A 26,129-nucleotide genomic window follows, 5' to 3' on the forward strand; every position below is an offset into this window, starting at 1 on the left:
GTGTCGTTCTCCCTGACAAAGTATTTAGGTGCAGAAGCTCTGCAATTCAAGATCAGCACTGTTATTGCAGGGTTTCCTGAGGGCCCTGAAGTAAACAGGATGTTAGGTTTCTGGAGTCTGAGAGGGGGAAGGTGAGATTCTGCTCCCACAGAAGCTGGTGGAAGCTTTGCTAATTACTGCTCTGTGCTAAGAATGCCTCTTAAAAAATATTGAAAGTTTACCTGACATCTCCAAACAAATCCATCTCGATGAAGTGGTACCTAGAAGATACCTGTTAGGCTGATAGTTGCCTCAGCTTGCTTGTAGAAACTTCCCAGCAATGGATCCTGGCTGCTGGCCTGATCCAAAATTCTTCCGGTGGATCCAGGATAAGACTCTTAAGTGCTGATCCTTTCCATCCACTTTGGATCAAGGGAGCACCACATGTGCTTTCTCCACAGCTGTCCCATGGGATTCCTAAGGCAGGACTGCACACATTGATGTCTTGTACTGCTCAACCTGATGTCAAGAAAGCTTTTATGACCTGAATGTCTTGTCTGCTCTTCAGTCCTTAAATAACTCCTGTACCAGAAGAGTGGGGATTAGCTTCCCTCTCCTTGCTGGGGACCCCCAGGCTGTTCTCTGACAGCGAGCAGGTGGGTACGATTAGCTGAGGGCTCTCTGTCTCGCCTGACATCATCAGAGGCTGCTGCGAGCTGGGAATATTAGGGAATATATAATAGATCGGTACCAGGTTCACACTTTGGCGCAGGACCCCTGAAGCTGGACCTTGTGACTCTCTTGACGTTGGCATAACCTCCATGCTCTCTGTCCCTTCCTTTTTCCTTCTGGAGCTGTGTTCTTTCACTATCATTTGTGCTTCTTAGAAGACTTCTGCTGCTGTCCTGAGCGTGAGGGACAGGACATGAAGGAATTGAAGGGTGCAGGAAGAAGCAACAAAAAGAAAGTATTAGGTCCTCCCTCCTTCTTCTCCTCCTCACCAAACTTCCTGTGAAACAAGGAGCTGGGGAGAATAACGTGAGAACTCACCCCCAGGCTTTCTCTTCATCCCTTCAACTTTCAGGTCTGCAGAAAAGAAAGGGAAGATCCCCAGAAGCTTTCAGTTTGCTTAACTCTCTCTGAGTTCCTGGGAGTGCTCTCCTTGGCTTCCCCAAGGGACAACTTTTTCCTGAGCCTCAAGAGGGCTGACATCTCCCTTTGCATGCATTTGGATGGGAGAGTTGAAGTCTTTCAGCATTTGAATGATAGTCTGTCTGTTCCTATACAGAAAACGATCAAAGATTTTTATTTCCTTTTAGAATGAGGGATTAGTTATCCAAAATTATTTCCCATGCTATGTTAAAATCATCAGAACTGCTGATTCCCAGCCATGTTCTCAATTAAAAAGTTAATGAATTTTTAAATTGGACTTTAATAAAAAAATATTGGGTTTGTGCTAAAGATTTTAGATAGAAGAACATAATAAAACTCTGTCTTCAACTTTTCACTTTGTGCTCACCACCTTGGGTTGTTCATATCTTCCTATATGGATTAAGTGAATGTGATTACCTTTTGTCACATTTGTCTCTCCTGCTTTCTTTTACATTAAAATATAATTGAACATATCACATGAAAATTGTGGTTTCCGTGATATTAAGTAAAGGCTGAAAGTTCCACTTGATTATTTTCTGCAACACTCAGCTAGACTCTGTCCAAAATACGATGGACTTGGACACAGCCTTTTGTGTTTAGACTTGCTAAAACATTTACATCAAAGAAACACATGTTCTCTATTTTTTCCAGTGTGGAATATCAATTCCAGATGACATTTCAATGTAAACTTTTCCATAGCCAGTTTGATGATGCTAATTCAGTACTTCAGGTTGAAAACTGTACTGTCAGGTTTAAGCACAGACATGGGCTGAAATTGTTGCTTTAAACTGAGCTGCTGGTGTAAAGCATCTGCAAGGTTTGTTCCCAGCTCCCCAGAAATGCTTCCGATGCAGACCTGGGGATATGAAGTAAACATGAAGCCGCTCTAATTTTTGGTATGGTAAAAACAATCCATACCTTGTTCAGAGATTCAGTGAAGAAGGAAGATCAGAAAGTGTTCAGCCACCTTTCTGTCCCTCTCTGACTCTTCCCACTTAAGGATCCAGCTGGTGCATTAGGGGAGAAGTATTCATATTCATCCTATGAGTCAGAGAATAAGTCACCTTTTGGGAACTGACTGGAGCTGCCATCACCTGACTTCTTCCAGCCTCTCAACCCAATTTTTCCATTTATCTGACCCTCCATAGGTATTTCATATATGGGGAAAATTTGTGTTTGCATCTCCTCAGAAAGAGCCCAAGAGCCTTTCCATGGATTTCAGCAAGCAGTGGATTAGGGAGCAAGTCTAACATAAATTGAGTGGGGTTTTTTTCCCATCCACACATTTCAGTCTTCCAGCAATTGTAAGACATAAGCCTGAACCCAGCAGTGCTGCTTCACTGATCCAGCTAGCACAGTTTAAGTAATAGTTGTAATAGTAGCAAATTGAGTTTTATTGACACAGACCACAACATTATATTAAAAAAAGTATAGATAACACTGTGAAATTGAAAGTGTTTGCCCTGATACATACCAAGAAAAAATACTGGAAAATGAAGACATGAAGGAAAGAGATCAATGATTCAATTTCTGGACTTGCAAGCCTTTTGTTTTTGCCGCTATTGTATATTTGCACACTATGCAGAACCTCCTTAAACAGTACTGAAATGCAAATAAAGAAATAATAATCAAATGTTAAGAAAGTAATGTACAAAGATGTTTCCATGAGTCTATGTGAGGAGCACCTTCCTGGATATTAGCCAGACTGGAAGGCACATGTGTAGGCTACCAAGCTGATATTTTGTCTGCTGATACATATTACTGTTGTGAGGATACTGGAAATAGGCAGTAATCATGGTGTTCGTTGTAACTCAGAGTATCTGTGTTCTTATATGCCTCTGCCAGAGGCTTCCAGGATGACCTTGGGTGAATCACATCCTCAGTGGCTCCATTCCCACATTCAATTAACAGAAATTTGATTAGATGGGACAAGCTATTTTTATTAGTGTAAACTATTTTTGAAGTGGAGGGAAAATAGGGAAGAGATATATGTAGAAAGATATCCAATATTCCTAATTTCAGTAATTTTAAACATAAATATTTCATCTACTGTTAATCCAGAGAATTAAACAATTCCATATTTAAAATAATGGAGAATGTGGTACAGTCACCCTATTCTTTCTGTGCTTTTACTAGCTGGAGAGCTCAATTTCTTCAGAAATAAAAAGTGATTTAATGACAATATTAGGTTACTCCTAGAACATTTGTGAACTAGTGTTTGCCAGTAGTCCCAATTCTTGGCCATTGACCACAAAATCATTATCTCTGAGGTTAAGGGAACAAAATGAAATTTTGTAATGTAAGAACAAAAATAGGTGAATTTAAAAGGGAGGACTAGAAACTGTACATATGTAAGACAAAGAGTTTTGTTAGGAATAAAACAAGACCATAAAGATTCATATTGAGTCAAAAGTTAATTTTTAACTGAGTACATTATGCAGCTCTCTTGTCTTTTTAACTGAATCATAATTCATTAGCGAAAATCAGGATACTATCTATAAATATAGATCTGTCAATATGGAGTGACTGCCTATGATTGAGCCCCCAGCGCCTGCAAAAACCTCAAACACGATGTTCAGATTTGATTCCCTGGTGTTCACGCATACAAGAAAACACTCCTATATACTTCAGTCTTCACTGCTTTTACAAGAAAAAATATATTACCGGGAAAATATTATTTTATATATTCCACGTATATGTTCTTAAATTGTATAAAACAATATTGAAGGGCGTGTGCTAACTCTCCCAGATCTGTGCTAACAGGTATGAATGACTATCATCTTCCAGGAGAGAGGAATAGTGCAGGGCAAGCGGCTCGCAGCTCTGGGCTCAGCTTTTTCATCTTCCAGGCAAAACTGCCACCTGTGCTATCGGTGCAGCTCTGCTGCTCCTAGGAATTGTAGGAGCTTTAGGGCAAAAAACAACACCCATGTTTTCTCACTCACCTAATCCTACCTAGAAAATGTAGAGGGCCTGTAGCAATCCAGACCACCTGGCATTAAAAACTGCACCCTGGCTGCTGCTGGTGGACCTGCATGCGTGTTGGAAACAGTGGGGAATGCCAAGAAACCACTTGGCATAGACAGGACTTGTGACTGTGAAACTGAGAAGGCTCGAAATATTCTTCTGAGGAGAAGAAAGGTGATAGAAAAGTCCTTGCAGGCTTTTGTGGCTAGGAAGGTGTTGGCAATGTCACTGCAAAACGGGTTATAAATCCTTATGACTTGACCCATTAAAAGCTACAGTTCTCACCACTTCACTCTGCTCTACATGATCAGAGGAGTAAGTTCTGCTAAGAAGAGGAAGAAAATCCCCTCTGCATTCAAGAGGAACTGTTTGTGCCATGTGCTGCTTTCCTTTGGTTTCTTGTTTCATTCCACTTCCAGCTCCTCCGAGTGACACATGCTGTGGTTTCCTCCGCGCCGTGTGCGGAATCCTCTGGTCTCACCTCTTCAGACCATATCCAACCATGTCATTTCCTCAGCTGCTATTTTTTTTTTCCTATGCATTCACCTTCCTTATCCAAATCATCATTTGTGGGTTTTTTTCTGATGGTTTTCACCTGGGCGCTTGTCTACTCAGAACTGACGCTACCAATTGATTTCACATAAAGCACACAGCACAACCTAAATATATATTTCTGTCTCTGGATGTAGGGTTCAGACATTAAAATCAATGCCTTGGAGGTGAAAGGCCTCATTGTCCATAAATAACTCTTGAGCCACTCATTTCAGCTCCTCAAACAAAGTATCAACAAAGGAGTATGTCATTTGGGAGATGAAATTTGAAAATACACATATTGTGCTCACATGCCAAAGTTTTCTCATTTGGATGGAATTCTAATGGAAATGGGGAATAGCAATCAATTAGTATTTTCACACAAAATGGATAAGGGGTTTTTTATAATAAATAAATATCTGTGATAATTTTAGCTCATTAATTAATAATAAATGAATAATCACATGCTGTATGAACAATTCAGGGTACACCAGCAAACTATGCGAACTTCCAGCTTGAAATAAGCAGGTCGAGTATTGGACAGGCTTGTCTAGAGATGTTGGATCTGTTCTCACTTCTGTTGCTGAGCTGCTCTCAAATTTTAGAACAGGTCATATCACCTCTCTGTCTCAGTTTTCTTTCTGTAAAACAAGAAGCTAAAGTGCTTTCAGGCCAAGGGATGAAAAACTTTACATAATAGCAAGGTGTTATTAATATCCTAATAATACCATGAGAGAAAATGATCAATAATTTTTTATATTTTTCTTTGCTGTTTAGGAGGTGTTTTACTGCTGTCTATATTTTCTAAGTCATATGCAGAACAGCAGAATGTTGTTGGTTTCCTGCAGAACACACAACTCTTTTTGTATCTATATGATATAAAGATGAAAAACAGGTTAAATTCTGGTATGTCATTTCTCTCAAGGCTGGACTGCCAAAGTCAAAGTGAAAATCTAATGATTTACTGCACGAGCAAGTGCAAAATCTATGCATTAATAAATTCTACAGGACTGTATATTCATGCTTTACTCCTACTGGTTTTTAAGCTTGAAATTTTTAAGAAATTGAAAGAAAAAGCATCACTTTCAAAAATTACCCCACATTAAATAACACATGTTTAAGAAATTGTGTATTTATTTTTAAAGTAACCTCATTACTGCCAGACTACTTTTTCCGTTTGAGAGTAAAGCGGAGTGCTTATCTTCCATATTTTCATAATGAAAGCTTCCAAGCACAGACACTGTGGCAGATTTACGGCCTGCGAGTGGCAGAACTGACAGGCATTTTAATATGAAAGGTGATATGATGTCTTTAATGTACAGTGATGTCACTTCTAACAAGGCAAGAAGGCTGCTTTTTGCACTGCAATCACCATAAGAAGTGAAACCTGTCTGCTTCGGGAGCAACCTTTTAACTCAGGAAAAGGTCACAAGTAAGAGGAAAAAAAGAGGGGACGCTGCTTGCTCAGGTGGAAGGGCACGCTGAAGGTGGAGGAGCAGGGCTATTGTGGGTGTGCATTATTATTGTGGGAAGTTGAAGCTAGAAATAGTCGAGCTAGAGCTAACCTTGAGAGAGAGGAAGGAAAGGGTAATGGAAATGCTCAAGGGAGTGTTAAACGGAAAGCTGGATTGCCTGTTGACCACCTTTTTTCCTTTCATCCAGCATTGATTGGACCTAATAACTTGGAAGTGATATTGACAGCAATATGGGCTGCCATTAGCTGGACACACAATTATTTCACTGAAAGGAGAGCAACCCAGTACCAAACCCCAGAACTTTCGTTCTACGTTAGACCAATGAATTTACTACTTTGTCTAGGAAACATTTGCCAGTGATTTTAAAGGCCAATTTAAAACACGCATTTATTAAGTCCCTTCTTAAATGTGTTTACAGCTTCTGACTGAAGCTGCACCGTTTTTAAACCTTGTATATAAGAGCATAAGCTGAAAAGGCCATAAAATGGCAGGAAATCTCGAGGTCCAACGAGTATCTTGTGTTAGCATTAGGCTGGTGACTTTGGTTAAAGACAGGAAATTGAAGTATGTGGGCACATACATTTATTTATATCTTCAAGAGATCCACTTCCTCTAAAATTCAAGAAAATCAACTCTGACTATAATCTTTTGGTATTTTGGCAGTTTGATCTTGAAAAACATACTAAGAGACAAAAAGAACAACATAAGAAGCAAATCTATTGTTTTCTATTATCTTTGCATAAATCCTAATTTTAATAGAAAGTGCTTTTTAGCATGATCTGAACCAGCAGGTTCTCCTAGCTGGGGTGCCAGGACACTGAAACAGTGATATGCAACCAAGGAAAAATGAGGGAGAACTCACAGTATTGGCCAATCTGTATAGTCTGATGCCCAAAAGGTAGCACTGATGTCAATACAGCTGCATATCTGTACATCCTGCAAAATCAGAAATGATGGCTGACCTCATGAAGAAACTTGTAATATTCCACACCTAGTCCTGCATTGTTTTGAATTTAATTTTTATAAATAAGTATGGTCTTACAGGTGACATGTTTGGTTTCACTTTACTTTGAAACAGACGTCTGTCTTCATTCCTCTTCAAAATGGAAGAGAAACTGCAAATTCAAGTTTACATATAGAAATAATCAGCTCACATTTCAGTAGAAAATGTCAGAAATACTGGTAGCATCAGTAAATTCTTTTCCCTATTCTGAGCCTGATCTTCTGACAGCAAAGGGACACTCCAAGTATCAGCCCTGTGTATGGTTGGAGGTATGATAATTGTATTTTCCAAAAAGTAAAAATACTGGGAAATGAGGTATGATGTGATACTGCTGTAGATCCATAGATCTTGCGGTGGGGGGGTTGGTAGGATATCAGATGCCATTAATGTAAGTTAATGCTTTGAAAGTTCCTGTAATATTTTTAAAAGATCCTATGTCTGGAGGCAAAGGAGCTTGACAGACACAAGTTGTGAACTGCTTCACTTTCCAAGCTAACTTGTATCTGTCAATATATTGGTTATGGAGCTCTGCCCAGACCAGTCTCAAAAGATGGCAGAGTGTCACATTTCTCCAAAGATAAAACATCCCTAAGGGTACAAAGAATTCAGGGATACAAGCCTGATAGACAGGAGCAGCACTGCAACTCTAACATTTTACAGCGAAGTTCAATGAGTGAGTCCTTAAACAGATAATTGAATTGATGAAAGGCTTACAGTTGCCCTGATTAAGCTTGTTCTTTTTCCATATGTAAGGCTCAGGATAGTTTAAGCAAGAGTTGAGAAAGAAATTTGGGAGAGAGACATTCATAAGCACTTTGCAAATTGGTCTCACATGAAGAGGTTGCCATTTGTTCAGTCACAGGTGCTATTTGTCCACCCAAAGAATCCTGTTGCCCGAGAAGTGTCACTTGCAACAGCCCCTTTGTTCCTAACTAAGGAATTGTAAATATTTTTAGAAGATGTCTGACTCGTTCATGACTCACTCCCCTTCAGATCTTTTGCAGTTTTCCCATTTGTGATCACATAGCATCTCTGTGGTATATGGTCACCTGGGAAAGTACTACTAGGGAAGAAATGAAGGGATTTTAGCTATTTTTAATGTCACTTACAAGGTAAAAATGTGGAAGAAAAGCCACATCAAATGAATATTTTTCAGTCTGCTGCATTACATTAACCAATCTTATTGTTTGCTGGAGCTTTCCGTGCTGTATCCCTCTATTGTATCTTTGTTTATAATTGAATTGTAAACTCTCTGTGGAATGTGCTTTGCTCCTCTGTGTGCTTATACAGTGCCAAGTGCAAGAGAGTGATGGCCTGTGACTTGTTGCTGTGATGACACAATTTGCAAATAAATGCATATTGGACCAGGAACTCATAAATAACTGTTTTAGAAAACCTTGGGTTTAAACCCATATCTGATTAGCAACTTGCTTTCTTGTCATTAGTGTCTTTTTTTTAGAAAACTGATAAGAAGGTTATGTTCATGTATTTGGCAGGTATATGTTGCCTTTTAGAGAATAAGGACTGTACCCTCAGCTGGGTAACAAATCTCTGTGTTTGATAATATTTAGATAGTGGAGGGAAAGAATGCTTCCTGTAGAGGTGAATTTTATTTGCCTATGAATGTAAGTACTGGTTTATTGATATTTGGTGCATGAAGTCCAACTCATTTGTTTGCTCTGGCCATGATTCCAACCAACGTTTAGTGTCAGTGGGCACATGTTGTATTGAAAGGTGTCAGTGAGAACGCGTGTACCTAGTGCAGGCACTCTGAAATGAACAGACCAGTTTGGACTCTATGCATCCCTGAAATAAAGCTTGTATTTGAGCTGAATTTTTGATATTTGAGTTGTTTAAGACCTGGTTTGCACACTTAGAATTTCTGCCTAAATATTTTTTGTATATTTACACACTGAGTATGCTGATAGATTTTTTTTTTTTGAAAAATAGATTTCCTTCATATTTTTATTTATATGAATGTTTTATGCAGTTACATATTTACACTAGTCTCACAGTATAAGGTTCGTTAAAGAATATACCATGTGCTTGAATATTAATTTTTCTTTTTAAAATGAGGCTGGGTTATGAGGACAACTTTTTTCTTCCACCCAAAGTGCTTTTGGATTCCTTCCACACCTGTAGCATCATTCACCATTCTGTTTAAATAACCAGATTGGTGAGAATCTTTGACTTCTTAAAATACCTTCTCTTTTTGGTGAATTAAAGGTCATAGCTAGAAAACTGGCCATTTCTATGTATTTTGTTAATTTTTCCTGGTTAATGGTCCTTTCAAATTCCGATTGCATGGTTACTTCAGACTCGCATCAAATACTCCCCAGAAATAGCAGTTCACAGTGGGAAAAGTGAACCTATTTCCCTCCAGCACGATAGCTCTATCTGTGAACTATTGGCAGCACATGAAGATTGATTAAAGTTCTGCAGAGACCTAATGAAAAAAGTAAATTCCTCTCCTTTGCCTGTTTCAAGGGATGGCTGTCTCACATTCTACCTGCATGTCTCTGGGGCCTGGAACTGTCTGAGTCTGTTTATCAATTAGGGTGCCAGTGTTTAGAACAAAATTCAGAGGATAATGGTAATGAGGGACCACAGTCATGGCTCCAGGGGAACATACTGGTATTAACCTCAGTGCTAGGTCATGCACTGTCCCTTTTAATGAGAGATGTTAGGCCTTCCCAGACAGGTGCATTTTGAGTAACATAACCTTTTCTACCTTATCATGTCAGGTGGCAAATTTAAACTGCAGTGGATTGAAATAGGCTGGCTCAGCACTGCAGATAATTTAATTCCACAGCCATCTTTCCTCTTTATCTCCTGTTGACATGCTCCATACTATATAACAATAATAGAAACTGTGTTCAGAGGAACAGAAACCTTATGGAAGGTGTACAGTGGGCTTTGTGCCCTTCCCCTCATTCACCTCTGTGAACAGTAGCAGGGGATGCTGCTGAACAGGTGATGGATGAGCCTGGATACTGAGTGAGCTGTGTGTTGGGGTCCACCTGTCTGTGTCTGGCAGACCACCTGCAGAAGCCTCAGCAACCTTACCCTGCCTAATGTGCAAGCCCAAAGGCTTTTTTGAGGGGTGAAAGCTACTGATTGTGAATGGGCATATACAAGTTTGACCTAGTCCTTTTCTGTATGATGTGCTTTTGCCAGTCTGTGCTCCCTTGGAGTTTCTATTTTTAAATATTATATGCATATCTCCAGAAAATTGCCTATTTAAGCTTATAATGAAAAGTTTCCTGGGAACCACCACCTCGTTATCTGTTCCACAATGGGCTTACTCATAAAATAAGCTTGAAATATACCCTATTTCTCTTCAAGTTTTGGAGGATAAAAGCAGTTGATTCCGTCAGGCACAGAATAACTCATAGATCTGAACGTGCTGAATCCAGGTATCATTATTTATGGTTGGGAGGCAGCATGATTCAGTGAGATATGCTGCTTTCCCCAAGAGTTACATAAGAATTACCATTTTCATGCTGCTTTGTAATCTTGGAATAAACCACCTGAACATTTTGTGACACAGCTTCCCTTTTTATAAAAAGGGCATAATGGGACTTACCCTAAGAAAATACGTTGTCATTGTAAAGTGCTCGGAGGCAGCGCCAGGGCCCCTTTGCTACGCCCACACCGGCAGTGATCTTTGCAGCAGGACAGCAGGGAGATGCAGGTAGATCAGCATTGCCTGCTCTGCCAGGAGTGTGGAGACAAGCAAGTCAGAGCAGCAGCCAGAGGTACAGAAGCTTGGTGATGCCAGAGAGCCCTTGTAGCCGCTGGGCCAGTAGCCAGTCCAGGCTACTGGCATGTGCTGCCTCTGCTGTACTGGAAGGCCCAGGAGACGTTGTGACCTGACACTAAGGAAAGGAAAGCCCTTTTGTAAGAGCTACGATCATTAATGGGTATCTAAAGGGGGATACTTGCTGTCACATTGATTTATGCAGATTTTAATTACATTAAAATAGGTGTAGCCAGTTACATGTTTGCAGCAGAGTAAGCTTTCACAAACCAGACTAATGAACAAGCCCCTCTGCACCCTCTGACATCATTTCAGTCCCTCCCTTGTATATAGATTGGAATTATAGCAGCAGCCATAGCACAAGTGTGCTGGTACCTAGAGAACAGTACAGTGCAGGCCCATCAGTCAATGTCCTATTGATCATATTGACGAAAGTGGAGTAGTGTGTCAGTACTAAACTCTTGCCCTGGTTTTACATTTGTGCATTTTTTTCTAGAGCTAATGTAATTTCAGAAATATCCTCTACAATTAAATATTATTAATAACCACACAGTTTATTCAATTAAAGATGTTCTGGAAGCCTCAGTCATCTCTTTGCGTCTGATATGAGGCAAAATTTTGTTTTGAAAGGGCTGCAGCAGCTCCGTGTGGAGCTCAAAAGTCAGCTGAGAGATCTTGAAAGAAGTTTCAATCAGTGGAGCAAGTTCCACAGTGAGAAAAATGTGCTGATGCTCCAACCTTCCTTGTTCTGAGTCTCCCATTCACTGATGCAGTTAGAGACAGGCCTACAGTGGAGTTACTATTCAAATTTAGGAGAATAAGCAATAGCTTTTTAGACATGCTCTATTCCTGGTAGCTGGTTGATTTTAAAGGTTTGAATAACAGGGTGTTTTTTAGAGTGCTGGAATTATGTGTAGTGCATAAAAGTGTTGCGTTACATTGCCACACTTCTAGACTGCAGTGGCAATGACAGCTGTATTTAAGGTGCCCTTTTTAATCGTTCAGATCCGAGGAAAGACCGTGGCTTTGCACTGTTTGAGGGACAGTGGGATTGGCCTCAAGTCTAAGCAGCCCTCCTGGTACAGCTGTGGCATTGCGGTCAGTCAGAAACTAATGCTGATCAATGCCACCCCAACACAGCTATCAATAATAAAAGAAATCCATGGCAGAAAAGGGTTGTTGTCTTGTGCCGCAAAGTGTCCCTTGTTAGCTGTGCTCCTGAACAGACAAATCGTGGGCTAAGGAGTAAGAAGGTGAACCATAAAAGTACTCTTGTGCTATGCAGAATTACACAGAAACACTGTTTCGTTCTTCCCTGTTTATCCAATACTTCATGAAGTGCAGTGTCAGCTGGATGAACAGGATTCAGGGATGACAAATACCTGCTCTTACCTCTGCTGCCCTAATCCTTATCACTTGGGGTTTTTGGAAAGGCTACCATTTATTTCAGTGATTTTTACTTGAAGTCTCAAGAGACGTTCGCTAATATTTTTTTAGAGGAGAATTGTCAAATTGTGGGAGTCCCACTTCGGTCCCTTAGGGACTGATCCTTATAATGGTGATCTCCAAACGTTTTGGATCATGCACTCCTATTAGCAAAAAAAAAATTGAGTATGCGCCCCCTGTATATGTCAAATCATTTATTTATAAATTATATACATACACTACTGTACTAATACATTACATACATTATAAATCATACACAAAATAGAAATGTAAAAAGGATGAGCTTTAAAAATATGACATAGACACCTTTAAAAATTATTTATTAATGGCAAAAAAATATTTTGTCCTGCATCATAATGGGTTGTCTTGTGTGCAGCCCACTACAGAGACCACTGTCTTTGAGAGCCCATTCATTGGTAGTGGGAACTTTACATCGTATACTACCCATAAGGAGTTTATATACAACTGTTTGTATGTGCATCATAGTTTAGGAACCCCTCATTTATGCCAGTGACAAGTTCAAACACTTTACAAGATAGTCAATGGTGTAACCCTTCTCGGTTTTTCCTTCTGTAAAATGTGGGCAAGAAAGTTAACAAGGTTACACACACCGCAAGGGGTTTTTGAGAAGGTAACTCTACTAACTACTACTACTGTAAGTCTTACAGGATGCTAAGCATTGTAACATCTACGCTTCCTGGACAAACAATTTCCCGGACAAACAATATCCTGGGCAAACTGGGGGGATTATTGAATTAGGCCAATATTACCATTTTACATTGTAAGAATGATCTCATAATTTTCATAATTTAAGATATTATGCCAGAGTCGTGCTTCTTCCCCAAATGAAATGATTCAGCAGAGTTGTCATAAAAAGAAGATATCTGTCAGATTTGGCTCAGCTTTAGTTCAAGCATAATTTTGGACTCAGTTGTCAAATACAGCTATAGTCAGCTAGGCCTTGAGAATCTGCTTCAGTTTTTGCTTTGATTTTTTTTTTTCTTAAGTGACTATTAATTAGGGATGTGTACTTTTTTGCTCTGTCTAGATATGTGTAAATACTTCAAAGCTTCTGTTCGCTGATTCCCATCATGTTTGAACGTGACTGACTGATAGTGAAAAACATGGGCCAAGTTACACCAGGTTGTCTCTCCTGTGCTCCCAACTACTTGAGCTGGTTCCACTAGAATGCTGTTGTCCAAGATAACTTTAACGCTGCTTGACCCTGTTTGCCAATACATTTCCCTTCCTTCATTTTCCTCCAAAGAGCATATAATTAAACGTATCAGGACTAAATATGTGAATTTTTCAACAAGCAAACCCCAAATAAAATTAATTTACATTATTAAGATTTCTGAATATTTGAAAAAAAAAATAATAAAGGAGCCATTTCCAAAGGTACAAAAATATTCAACATTCACAAAAGCTGCTCACCTAAATGTCACTCTGAATTTTTGAAATCTCCTTGTTATCTTTCCCTTCTCCATTTTATGACCTCAGGACTGAGAGCATGTCTATTTAATGTCTACATTAAAATGTAGCATGCCTATATTGAAATATTCAGCTACTATCATCCACTGTAAAAATCAAATGATCACTAACTTGATCATTAATAGATCTTGCCATCATATTAAAATTATTATAATCCCATTTCTCCAAATAAACATTGTTCTAGCTGAACATCCTAATGCAATATTTAGAAGTGGATTTCTTTATTTTTAACATATACCATTTGCTGCATGCAAACTAAGACATATAGGGAAAAGGAAGCACAGCCCTCTGGTGTTGCCATCTTGTTAACGTTGCTTGCTCAAAAGGGAAGAAAAATATAGCACACCACAGAATATAAAGTCCCAACACCACACAATAAGACTAGTTTGTCAGTCACTGATTTAATATGGAAGTTTTCAAAATGAAACCTTGGTGTAAGAAGCCCATGGCAACAAACAGTTGGAAACATTCTCTCTTGCCATTTGGAATACGTTTACAAGAGAAGAGCTGGAGTCTGTCCCACCAGCAGCTCAAACATTAGTTCACCACTCTGCACAGAGAAGTGCAGTAGCAATTAACTCAGTAATGCTTTGTCTTTGCTGTCACAGGAACTTAGTCACTATACTAGACTTCATCCACTGAGATCAATGCAGTAAGTAATCTACACAATTGCAGCTCATAGAAAGGTATAATATTAAACTGCCATTGTTTTATCAATGGTTAGAACAAAGCTTACCTAGATTATCAGCTCAAAAAATCGCACAAGTTAAAGGAAAGCTCTGCTTGGGTGAAATTAATGAAAGCAGTGAACTCAGAGCTGTGCATTTTCCAGGAAGGCAAGAAGGGGTCTGCAAATTCTACAAGGCCAAGGAATACTCATCTAGAATATTTCGTGTCATATGTGTTGTGTGTGTATTATACATGTGAAATATATATATATAGTCATGTATGTATTTCTATAAAATACACAGCTTTTACATATTCAGCAGTAATACCCTTTTGGTGCTGCCTTATAGGTAACCAGAAGTACACAGGTGACTTGCTGCCAGCTGTATCATATTTGTCCCTCTGTCTGCCTGGACTATAGCAGCAGCAGTTTACTGTCACTGCTGTCAGGATCAGCAGAGCTTATGGGCAACTTGTTCCTTACATACATATTTGGAACCATCGCTATGCAATACTAATTTTCATTTTAAAAGCTTCCTGTAACTTTAGTAATGTATGTAACATTTACACATAAATAACCTTTGCATCTGAATCTAGGTCAGCTCATTGCCTCTGTCATGAAAATAATACCTAATACTTGATTATGTCAGATTGAGGAAAGGGATCTTAGCTACCTGGAATTGTTGCTTTTGAAGGCACAGGTTGTCAAATCATTTTGTGTGCAACAATCTGACACAAGAAGAGCACCTCTGGCAAGTTGATTATATTTATCCATCTCGCAAGCACTTGTCCAGCCTGTGGATTTCATCTCTTACTCTGTGCAGAAGCGTTTTGCAGCCACTATAGACCTGCAAGATGCATTGGCAAAGAGCTGCTCAAGACTTGCCTCGTTCCTGAACCTGAAACCACACATCTAAGTATGTCAGTAGACCTAGTGAAGTAATTATGACTATTTTCACAGTTTAAGTCAAGGGGTTTCAGATTTGGGACTGTGCTGGTAAGCATCAAATTTAATATAACAAAAGCAATAAAAAAAAATTGTGGGCTAGATAAAACTCTATTGCTGTACCTTTTTCAGTATCAAAAATACGCCCTTGATCAGATAGCCTCTGTCACAGTTACATACATTTCTCTGCTACTTGCTAGTACAAACAGTGCTGTTTGTGTTGGAACCTAATTGAACAGGAATTAATTTATTTGTATAGACAAATGCAATAATAGTGGAAATGAAAGATTTTCTAATTATTTTTTCTTTTTATCAAGCAAGCAAGAACTTACCAAAATTCTTCATTGAATTACATCCAGTACTCTTCCACCAAAAATTTTAGTAGTGATCCTGCTTCTGTGACTCTTCTCAGTCAAAGTGGTTTGAAGCCGTCCTGGCTTCTCCAGAAGCTTTCATAAGTCATACTAAACAAAACCTATATATTTGTTGTTTAAAACTTGCTTAAGATGAGGCTGTTAGTTCCAGCTATACAGTTTGAATTTGTCATTTATATTTTCTGTTGATGCTGCAACAGAAGTGGGGGGAAATCCCCAAGTTTCTGACAATTTACAGGCAATTTCTAAATTCCATCGCTATTTAGAGAACACTCAGAATAAAAGGAATCATCCTGGACTTTCAAAGGCATTTGGAGCATACCGTGAAGTACAAATGAAGAAATGGAAATCATTTCATAAGGAATTACTGTTTCTGAAATAGGAATGCTTTGCATACATTTATTAGAATTTGGTGGATTTTTTCTTGTGGCTGTCTTTGATTGTGCTTGGGAATTTTCCACTATTACCAGTCTACATCTAGCACTAGCAGAGCCTCAGCTGTAGATGAGCCATTTGTGTCCTTACCAGCAAGTAACTTTTTTCAGAGCAGGTTTGGATGGCACAGTAATATGAATAATAGCATCTGCCAGTACATCAGAAGTACCATAGTCTGAGCTATGCTGGCAGGTAAGTTGTAAGAAACTTTCCCTCAGGCGTTGCTTGCTTCCTTTTGTGACAATAGCCACATTGTCACATGGGAAGACAGGGTTAATGGACCCTGAAACTATAGGCACTTCATGTGAATAGAAGCACTTGTACAGGAGCCGCATGAAAATCTAAGAACTCTTGGCCAGCTGGTGAAGGGAGAACAGGAGAGCTGGTAGACCACGGCTGGGTGTGTGGCTGTCCTGCTGCTCACTTCCAGCTTTCTGTCTTCTCCTGCCCTCCTTCTCTGGTGGCCCAGAGCCTGTGTATACCCAAAATACCCCTGAGACAATGCTTGGACAGCAGAGTCATGCAAGATGGGTGTTCTTGGCTATCTGGGTTTCCTCTCTGGTTGTGTTTTCTAATGAGGAAAATAATTTTGTATATCTGTCTGGCCAAACAGGAAGGGTGTTTGCCACAGCACTGAGTTACATGCAAATTGAGTGATGTACTTAAGAGAGAACCCGTCCAGACTTCCCATACAAAATGATTGTTTCTGAGCCACCTATTGTCACTTAGGAGCAGGATCTTTGCATTATGGTGTGTCATTAATTAAAATATCAGCTCAATGCTGAGCAGGAAATAGAAAAACAAAAAAAAAAAAGAAGGCAAATTACACATAAGGCATTATTAGAAAAAGAAATGTTAGGGGTGAAGCTGATGTGATGCAAGTGGGGAATGCAAAATAATTTCAGAATGTAAACTTGATACCACGCTACGGTCCTTGTCATCCTTACTAGTACATTATGGGCAAGTGCTTAATGACTTCCAGTGCCCCAAAGAAATTAGTCATGTGTCGCCAGTGTTGGCTGCTCACAGCATGCTGGTTTTCTCCCCCACCTAATGCTGGTTTTCTCCCGCACCTAACATTCACGCTGCTGTCCTGGCCATGGCTCCTTCCCTGGCACTGCCAGACGCCAGCGCCCAGCATGGGGCAGCCATCCTGCCACCCCCGGGGCCAGGCACAGCCCCGTTCATTACACCACTTCCCATTGCCTGGGCCAGCTGCCTCCTGCAGCGGGATTGGTCCCTGTCTCCAGCACAGCCATCTGATTGGCTGCTGGGAGGGCCACCCGCCCTGTGGCGGCCCAGGCAGCTGGGGTGGGTTGGTTCCGGCTCCAACCGGTTGGGGCTGGTTCCTGACCACTGGTGTGGCAGCTCCACGAGGGTCCTGATGCCAGAGCCCGTGACAGCATCTGGGGACAAGCTGGCGAACACCAACTGGTCACCGCGTCTGCCAGTGGTGTGCCAGCACCTCAAGTGGCGCCTCCTGCCAGAGGAGGTATCCCAGAGCCAGCAGTGACAGTCAAGGGTATAAACAGCAGTTGTTACTACAGTTTGATCTGGAAAAGGGCTGGCAGAGAGAGGTATATGAGTGGTCTGTGAAATCATGACTGCCATGAGGAGGGTGCACATGCCAGTGGTGGGTGATGGAAACTCAGAGGGGAGAGTACGTGATTGCTAAACAAGCAGAAGCCATCCTTGGCTCACAGGGAGGCTGAACCATAAATTGTCAGAGGCCAGAGCAGTCTGTGGACATGTACCATAACAAGGACCAGGTAGCTCTGGTATTACTCTGGGCATCTGCCTTTGGTCACTGTCAGGGACAGGAAAGTGGGTGAGTTGGCCCTTGGTCTGATGTAGTAGAACTGTCTGGTGTTCTTACATAGCTATGATTTACCTCATACGTAGCTGCTTCTGGATGGGAGCTTTGCAGATGTATGGACACCTAGAGCTCAGCCTGGTGTCTGTACCTGGGTGAATGGAGGCATTGGCCATTGATAACAGAGGATACAGCTAAAAAAATGTCTTCGATAGTATTGTTGGCTATCAGCTTTAACACTTTATATGATATTTGATGTTTCCGAAGTCCGCAGTTCTTGGACTTACGAGAGAAGGCAGAAATATCTATTTCCTTGCAGAGGTTTAGGTTACATGAGCTCTTGTGTTTGTAAGCTGTTTGAGAGGTCAAATCCAGCCAAATACTTGTGTGGCTTATCTTGTATTAAATATTGCAGCAGTCATCTTATCTATCTGAGGAAGGTGAAGAGTTCAGTGACCCTGAGACTTGAATCTGTGATGCCAGGGAGTCAGGGAATTTTTCAAACTTGCTGGATTATGCTTATCTTTTTAGAGTCAGAGTGTTGTTTGGTTTTTTGTTTTGTTTTGTTTTTTCGGGGGTGGTATTGTTTGAGTTTTTTGTTGTTGTTGTTTTTGTTTTTAAGGTGGTGTTAAAGATTCCTATACAGTTAAAAAGATAGAGTTAAAAAATATGACTCCGTATTAATTTGTAAGCCCTGCTTCTGCTCTGATCCTCCAAAGCACCAAATACCTCAAGTAAAAGGGGTTTTAGCTTCTGTTGGCTTCAGTGGCAATTCTTGTACTATATGCTCAGTTGGAAATCAGAAGAGAGGAAGTTTGTACAGGATTCAGAAATGTCTTTGTGGTTCACTCATGGCAACACTCACAACCTTATCATAAGGTCATTATTTTTAAGGGCTTCCACAACTCTGAGCACCCGTAGCTGTGGTAATATGAGGATATTTGCTATCATTGTACAAACAAAATTGTCTAACCTTTGTGACTGAGAAAAATTTTAAAACATTGAATGCATTTATCTTAACACCAGCAGATATGCCAGGCAACTGAAGTATGGCAGGGATCTGAAGTACAGCAATTCTTAAAACAAGCTCATGGTATTTTTAATGCGTTTAGAGCTAGCAATCCTGGGATTTTCAGGCCTATTTCCTGTTCCCCCATTGTGCCTATTGTAAGTTTGGGACAACAAAATTCCTACATCTGTTTGCAGGTAGGACTAAGATAATTCTCTAAGAAGTTCTGAGACTGAGAGTGCTTGTCTTGATGCAGTTAGCTTCTAGTGGGTAGGCTGCTGGTTCACTACTGACTCTCTTAGAGGTGATACTAATGCCTGCTGTGAGAGGGCTTTTGTTGATTGAACAAGCCTTGCTGTGTGTTACAATATGCTGGTATGTTCTCTGCCTCTTCTAATATATTCAAAATAATTTCACAAGCTGTTCCTGTAAACAGTGGAATCACATTAATACAAGAAGCAGCACCTTCCCTGCGAGCCCTGAGCTGCTATCTCATCCAGGCTCTTCATACACTTAAATGATTAGCACTATTTTTGTTCAAAGTTCTTGGCCATTATTTTTGGACAGAAGCACTCCAGTTCCTTAAAACTCTTTCTGAGCAGCTCTTCTAAATAGCACTGATACACACAAAATGCTTTTCTGATTGCCTGCTTGGATTATGTAATCTCTTATCTGAAAAATGTAATTTATTATCAATATCTGAAGTAGACTGCTGCAGCTTCCCCAGTATATTAATAGCAGGATCCATTATTTTCTAAAGAAGAATCTCCTGGGCCTTTCTTGTGATATAAGCATTACTTCTAACTGGGTAGCTGGCTGGAAAGGATGATAGTGTCCCCTGCTATTATAAATCTAGTGAGCTCACCTTTAAATGTCTGTCTTTATTCTCCCCTTTGGGCATTGTTCCAGTCACTTCTTGGCCTTTTTATTTTAAAGAAAAATCCTGTCTGTATGGTTGAAGGAGGAAGTATACTTGCCCTCAGATTCAATTAATGTGTGCTTGTTCTATATATTTTGGAACCAGACTGCCATTGCGCAGGAGAGAGAAAAAAAAAACAATCTTCAATGAAAAACTAAATTAGTAGCCCGCATGCATCAAACATGAATAAAAGCCTGTGCTAGAGGCTACAGTAGATCTAAATATGCGTGCTCCGATTCACATAGATGGCCAAACTCTTTCAAATAGAAACATAATATGACCTTTGAAGTAATTAATGCCATGATTATGGGGAGGGAAGACACCACAGTTCAGGCTGCAGCCCGACTGCTTTCCATTAATAGAAAACTCTATTGTCTCCTCCTCCAACACACTTACTTATCTCAGTTTTAAAAATTATGTTGGCTACAAAATTTCTCTTGTCTGCACTGAAGGCATAGCAGATTGTTTCTGCAAAATTTAGTAAAGTTAGTGTTTTTCAAGTTATCTGATTCTATGTTTTTTTTTTTTCTCTGTTACTTGAAATGGGTAGTTCACTTCTTCAGTCTTGCCATATAAATCTCTTCACAGAATCACAGAATGTTGGGGATTGGAAGGGACCTTGAAAGATCATCCAGTCCAAACCCCCTGCCGGAGCAGGAACACCTAGATGAGGATACACAGGAATGTGTCCAGGCGGGTTTTGAATGTCTTCAGAGTAGGAGACTCCACAACGCCCCTGGGCAGCCTGTTCCAGTGCTCTGTTACCCTTACTGAGAAGAAGATTCTTCTCATATTTAAGTGGAATCTCCTGTGTTCCAGTTTGTACCCATTACCTTTTGTCCTGTTGTTGGTTGTCACCGAGAAGAGCCTGGCTCCATCCTCATGACACTCACCCTTTATATATTTATAAACATTAATGAGATTACCCCTCAGTCTCCTCCAAGCTAAAGAGCCCCAGCTCCCTCAGCCTTTCCTTATAAGGGAGATGCTCCACTCCCTTAATCATCTTCGTTGCCCTACGCTGGACTCTCTCCAACAGTTCCCAGTCCTTCTTGAGCTGAGGGGCCCAGAACTGGACACAATATTCCAGGTGTGGTCTCACCAGGGCAGAGTAGAGGAGAAGGAGAACCCCTCTCGATCTACTAACCACCCCCCTTCTAATACACCCTGGGATGCCATTGGCCTTCCTGGCCACAAGGGCACAGTGCTGGCTCATGGTCATCCTGCTGTCCACCAGGACCCCCAGGTCCCTTTCCCCTATACTGCTCTCTAATAGGTCATTCCCCAACTTATACTGGAAGCTGCGGTTGTTCCTACCCAGACGCAATACCCTACACTTTTCCTTGTTATATTTCATTAAAATTTTCCCTGCCCAACTCTCCAACCTGTCCAGGTCTCGCTGGATGGCAGCACAGCCTTCTGGCATGTCAGCCACTCTTCCCAGCTTAGTGTCATCAGCAAACTTGCTGATAGTATACTCTATTCCCTTATCCAAGTCATTGATGAATATATTGAATAGTACTGGTCCCAGCACCGACCCTTGAGGCACTCCACTAGATACAGGCCTCCAACCGGACTCTGCCCCATTGACCACGACTCTCTGGCTTCTTTCCTTCAGCCAGTTCACAGTCCACCTCACTACCTGATCATCCAGACCACACTTGCTCAGTTTAGCTGTAAAGATGCTGTGGGAGATTGTGTCAAATGCTTTACTGAAGTCAAGGTAGACTACATCCACCGCTCTGCCATCATCTGTCCACCGTTATGTCTTCATAAAAGGGTATGAGGTTGGTCAAGCACGACTTCCCCTTGGTGAAACCATGTTGACTGCTCCTAATGGCCCTCTTATCCTTGATATGCCTTGAGATGGCACCAAGGATAAGTTGTTCCATCACCTTTCCAGGGATGGAGGTGAGGCTGACCAGTCTATAGTTACCTGGGTCCTTCTTACCCTTTTTGAAGACTGGAGTGACATCTGCTTTCTTCCAGCCCTCAGGGACCTCTCCTGTTTCCCAAGACTTAGCAAAGATGATGGAGAGTGGCCTAGCAATGACTTCAGCCAGCTCCCTCAGCACCTGCTGGTGCTCATCTTCTATGAGATTTTTGAGGAAGACTGGCTTCAGTTAAAGCATATTTACTGTTGTTATTCTAGCTAGTTCCGAGACCGTCTCCCACACTCCAATAACAATAAGTTTTTTTCTGCTGGATATAGCAGGAAGAATACCAGCACATGTTGTTTAGCTGAAATCTAGAAAGATCGTGAGAAGTTTTTGTCACATGATCTGTGGTTAAACTGTGCTACTCATTGCTACAGGATTTGGTGAATCTCACTTTTTAAATATATTATATGTTGAAAATGTAATCAAACATCTAAATGAGAGGAAATCCTATGAGGGACTTTCCAGTATGCAGATAGTAACTCTACTTAAAAAAAATAAATAAAATCCCTGAATCATAGATCACAAGAAATTATAGGACTACACTGAGGATGTGTCACTGCACCTTCTTGTTTACATCCTTAAGCATTGGTTATTGGCTTCTGCAGGAGGAAAGGTACTCGGTGGTATGGACCTTTGATCTGTTCAATATGGCCAGTCCTAGTTATGTTAACAAAAAACTCAATTTGACTTAAAGGAAAAAGCATTCATTTAAGAACTATAGCAACAGCTTTTTAATCAATCACACTAGAAATTCAGTCTTTCTTTTTAGTTTGTTACACAAAGCAGTTCTTTTATGTTCTTCAAATTCTGTGATCCCCTTTGATAATTATAAGGAAAAGGAATAAGGTCGTATTTTCAGCTTCTGGGGTAAAATATATTGTCACTGTTTAATTGCAGGGCGACAATAAACCGTGGCAGATGCTTTGTTAACCCCCTCCCTGTTCCCTCTTCTCAACCCCACCTCACCATTAAGGAAAGGCAATAGGAGGGCAAAGAGAGGCAAAGAGAGAGAGGACTTGCAAGTTGGGAAAAGTTAAAAATGTTTTACTAATGCTACTAATAAAATAGAGAAAATAATACAAAATATACAAAACCGATCTTGAAAATCCCGGCAGCTCAGCACCGGCAGCTCTGGCAGCAGCAGAGTAGGCACCTGGAAGTCCTGGCTTGGGTTTTGCAGCAAACCAAAACTGGATTAGGTCTGTTACTAGGCCTCAGATCACAGGGATGGCAGGCAGGGTCCTCCCCAAATGCTGGCCATAGTTGAAGAGAGCGAGACCCTCGTGATCTACCACCTTTATATGATGTATGACGTGGATGGAGTGGAATACTTAGCTGGTCAGTTTTAGTCACTTGGTCAGTTTGCTCCTCCTTGCAAATACGCGATGTGCATCCTTATCAGCAACCTTGCATTCCCTTGCTATGTCTACCAAAACATGTATCCAACTTCAGAAAAGTGCAGTTACTAAGAAGAACTTAGCTGAAAGGAAAAATTCTCTAAAAGAGAAACTGGTCTTGTTTTTAACAAAACCAGGACATATATAAAAAATTTGATCTGGAACTTTTGCATTATTTCAGGGAATACTTCGTCAGATTAAGAGCCTGAAGATTGCTGGTTTACTTTTTTCCCTAAGTACTTCCTATTTCTTTGTATTCCTCAAAGTTATACCACTACAGATTGAAATGTAAGACATCCATAAGGACAAGGGTAGTGATTTTTTTTTTTAATATTTATTTTTTCTAGTAAGTGTTTCTTCATTTATGTGAAACCAGTGAAAAAAGGTAGGTTTTATTACTGAGGGTTTGAGTTCCGTTGATCCCTTAAAACAAAACACCCCCCCTGTTCCCCCATCCCAAAAACCACCCATAACTTTGAAAACTGAAGGAGACTTCTGGGATATGATCAATGGCTGTTTTCTTCCAAAATGTCCCTGAGGTACAGGGCCAGGCCCAGGACTCATGTCTCAGCTCTTCCACTGAAATTCTCCATCCTCTGTAGACCTTATGAGAACTTTGTTCTTACGATTTCCAAGAGGTCAAACCCATTCCATTATCCCCATTTTCCAGTGAGGTAACTGAACATCTTGCCAAAGGTTGCTGGAGAAGCCTACTGCAATGCCAGGAATAGAAAACTAGTATCATAGATTATGCCTACATCCTCTATAGTACCTCATTTGTAAACAGTCCCTACCTCCCCACTTAGGACAGCTATAAAATCAAGCTAATAATGTTTATACTTAGTTTTGGAAGCAGCTTTGAGATTTAGAAATAAATGCTTACTCTGCGAATGTGAAGATTTATTTTTCACATGGAGTAACTGCAACTGAGTAAAAATGGGAAGACAATCAAAAACATTTAGAGCACTTAAGGTCACAAATGACTGTCAGTGACACTTGTTTTCCTAATTTTTTAGATACTTTCGTATATCCTCTAGAGAGGCTAATCTACATGCGAGAAAAAGCTTTGGCATTAAGTTACCTAACTTTTTGATGCCTGGCCTCTGATGTGTAGTTCAAAACCTTGAGTTAGGCAAAGCATTTCTGGCTGTGTGACTACTGGATGCCTTCTGCCAATGAGCGAGCAATGAAGCTGCATCAGAACACTGAGCTGGGAGGCAAGGGCCTTCTGCTAGATGGAAACGATTTTTTCAAAGGAGCAAAGTCTCTACTCTTACATAGATTTCAATGGGATTTAACGATGCTTCTTGTTTCAGGCAGCTGCTTCTTCATTTAGGGGAGATTTATCCCAAATTCCTCAGATACAAGAAAGTTGAGATCCTTGAAAAACCCCATTTTATAATAAACCCTGTATAATAGATACTGACTCTGTCCTTTAAAAAAAAAAAAAAAAGAGAGAGAGAAAAGAATTTATTACCTGAGTTTAAGACTACTTTCCTTCACTTTTCTTGAAAGTGTGCAAAGCATAACCTGCACATCTTCAAGCCCTGATAGGGCAGAGATGGATGAGAAGGATGTTCCTCAGCCAGCGAACTGACCACAGAAAGAGAGAAGTATTATATGATGCCCTATGACTTGGGCAGCCTGTGCTGTCCTGACTTCAGGCTGTTCTACAAAAGAGGTGTAGGGAGAGAGAGTCAGGATTCAGAAGAAGCCAAGGGACTGGAACTCAGCAGCCTGGGACCACACCTGCTTTAAAAGGCAGCCTCTGAGTAGGAACAGACTCAGCTGGACACAAAATCAAACTGTAGTTAAAATCCATGATCTTACAGAAGTTTTTTAAGCCCAATATAATAGTGAGGTCCAATAGCTGGCTCTGAGACTGTGATGCTTCATTACAGGGATCCAGTCTCTGAACGCTGGGAGCAAAGCACTGGCTTACAGAATGGTTAATCCATCTTCCCTCTCTATCTCTGTTGCCTGTAGTTCTGCTCATTTGAACTGTCATGTCCTTTCTCCATTATGTAATAGCCTAGAGGTCACACATGTTCCTCTGCTTTGAATAATACATCTATATGAAGGCTTAGTATCTCTGTTTGAAAATTTATTTCGTTCATTTTAATATTTTATCAATTTTGTCCTAAATGGATGACCTTAACTGGTTGCAGTTCATTTCATTTCTTCTCTGCTTAAATATTTTAAAGGTTCCAAAGTACAAACATCATTCATGCAGTGTGTAACAAAAATTCTCAGTTTGAGCTTTGGATTATTTAATTGTAATTGCCAAGCTATTATTAAAACTGATTTTTTTTTTCTTTTTGCTGTTTCATCCCCTTCCCCATTTCTAACTTTGTTTGTCACCTCCTTTACTGTGCTTTTGCCAAGAAAGGCTGGACTAGATGATCCTTGTGGTCAGACAGTCAAGAACCAAAACCACCACACAATGGGAATAGGTATTGCATTCGGAAAATACCTTGGTAAAATAATTGATCCAGTACTGAATACAGTAATGGTGTTACATACAAGTAGAGCCTTTTACCGTGTATTTAGAAAAGAAAAAAAAAAAAAAAGGAAAAAAGAAAAAGAACCAAGGTTATATCCTATAAACTGGTACCATCTTGGTGCTGTGGCCAATCTGGTTTTCATTAAGCTGGAAAAGAGTTTTATTTGAATAGTGAATCATCACAACATATACAGGAGTTAACCAATATCTGGCAGCCTTAGCTGTCAAGTGGGTTGTGCTGTTAGAGGTGTCATTTTGGGCAGATAAAGTTCTTTGTAAGACTAGCAATCCTACCCCTTCTCAAGCCTTTTTAGGTCATTAAA

This window comes from Patagioenas fasciata, chromosome 4 (assembly GCF_037038585.1).
Source record: "Patagioenas fasciata isolate bPatFas1 chromosome 4, bPatFas1.hap1, whole genome shotgun sequence".
NCBI lineage: Eukaryota > Metazoa > Chordata > Aves > Columbiformes > Columbidae > Patagioenas > Patagioenas fasciata.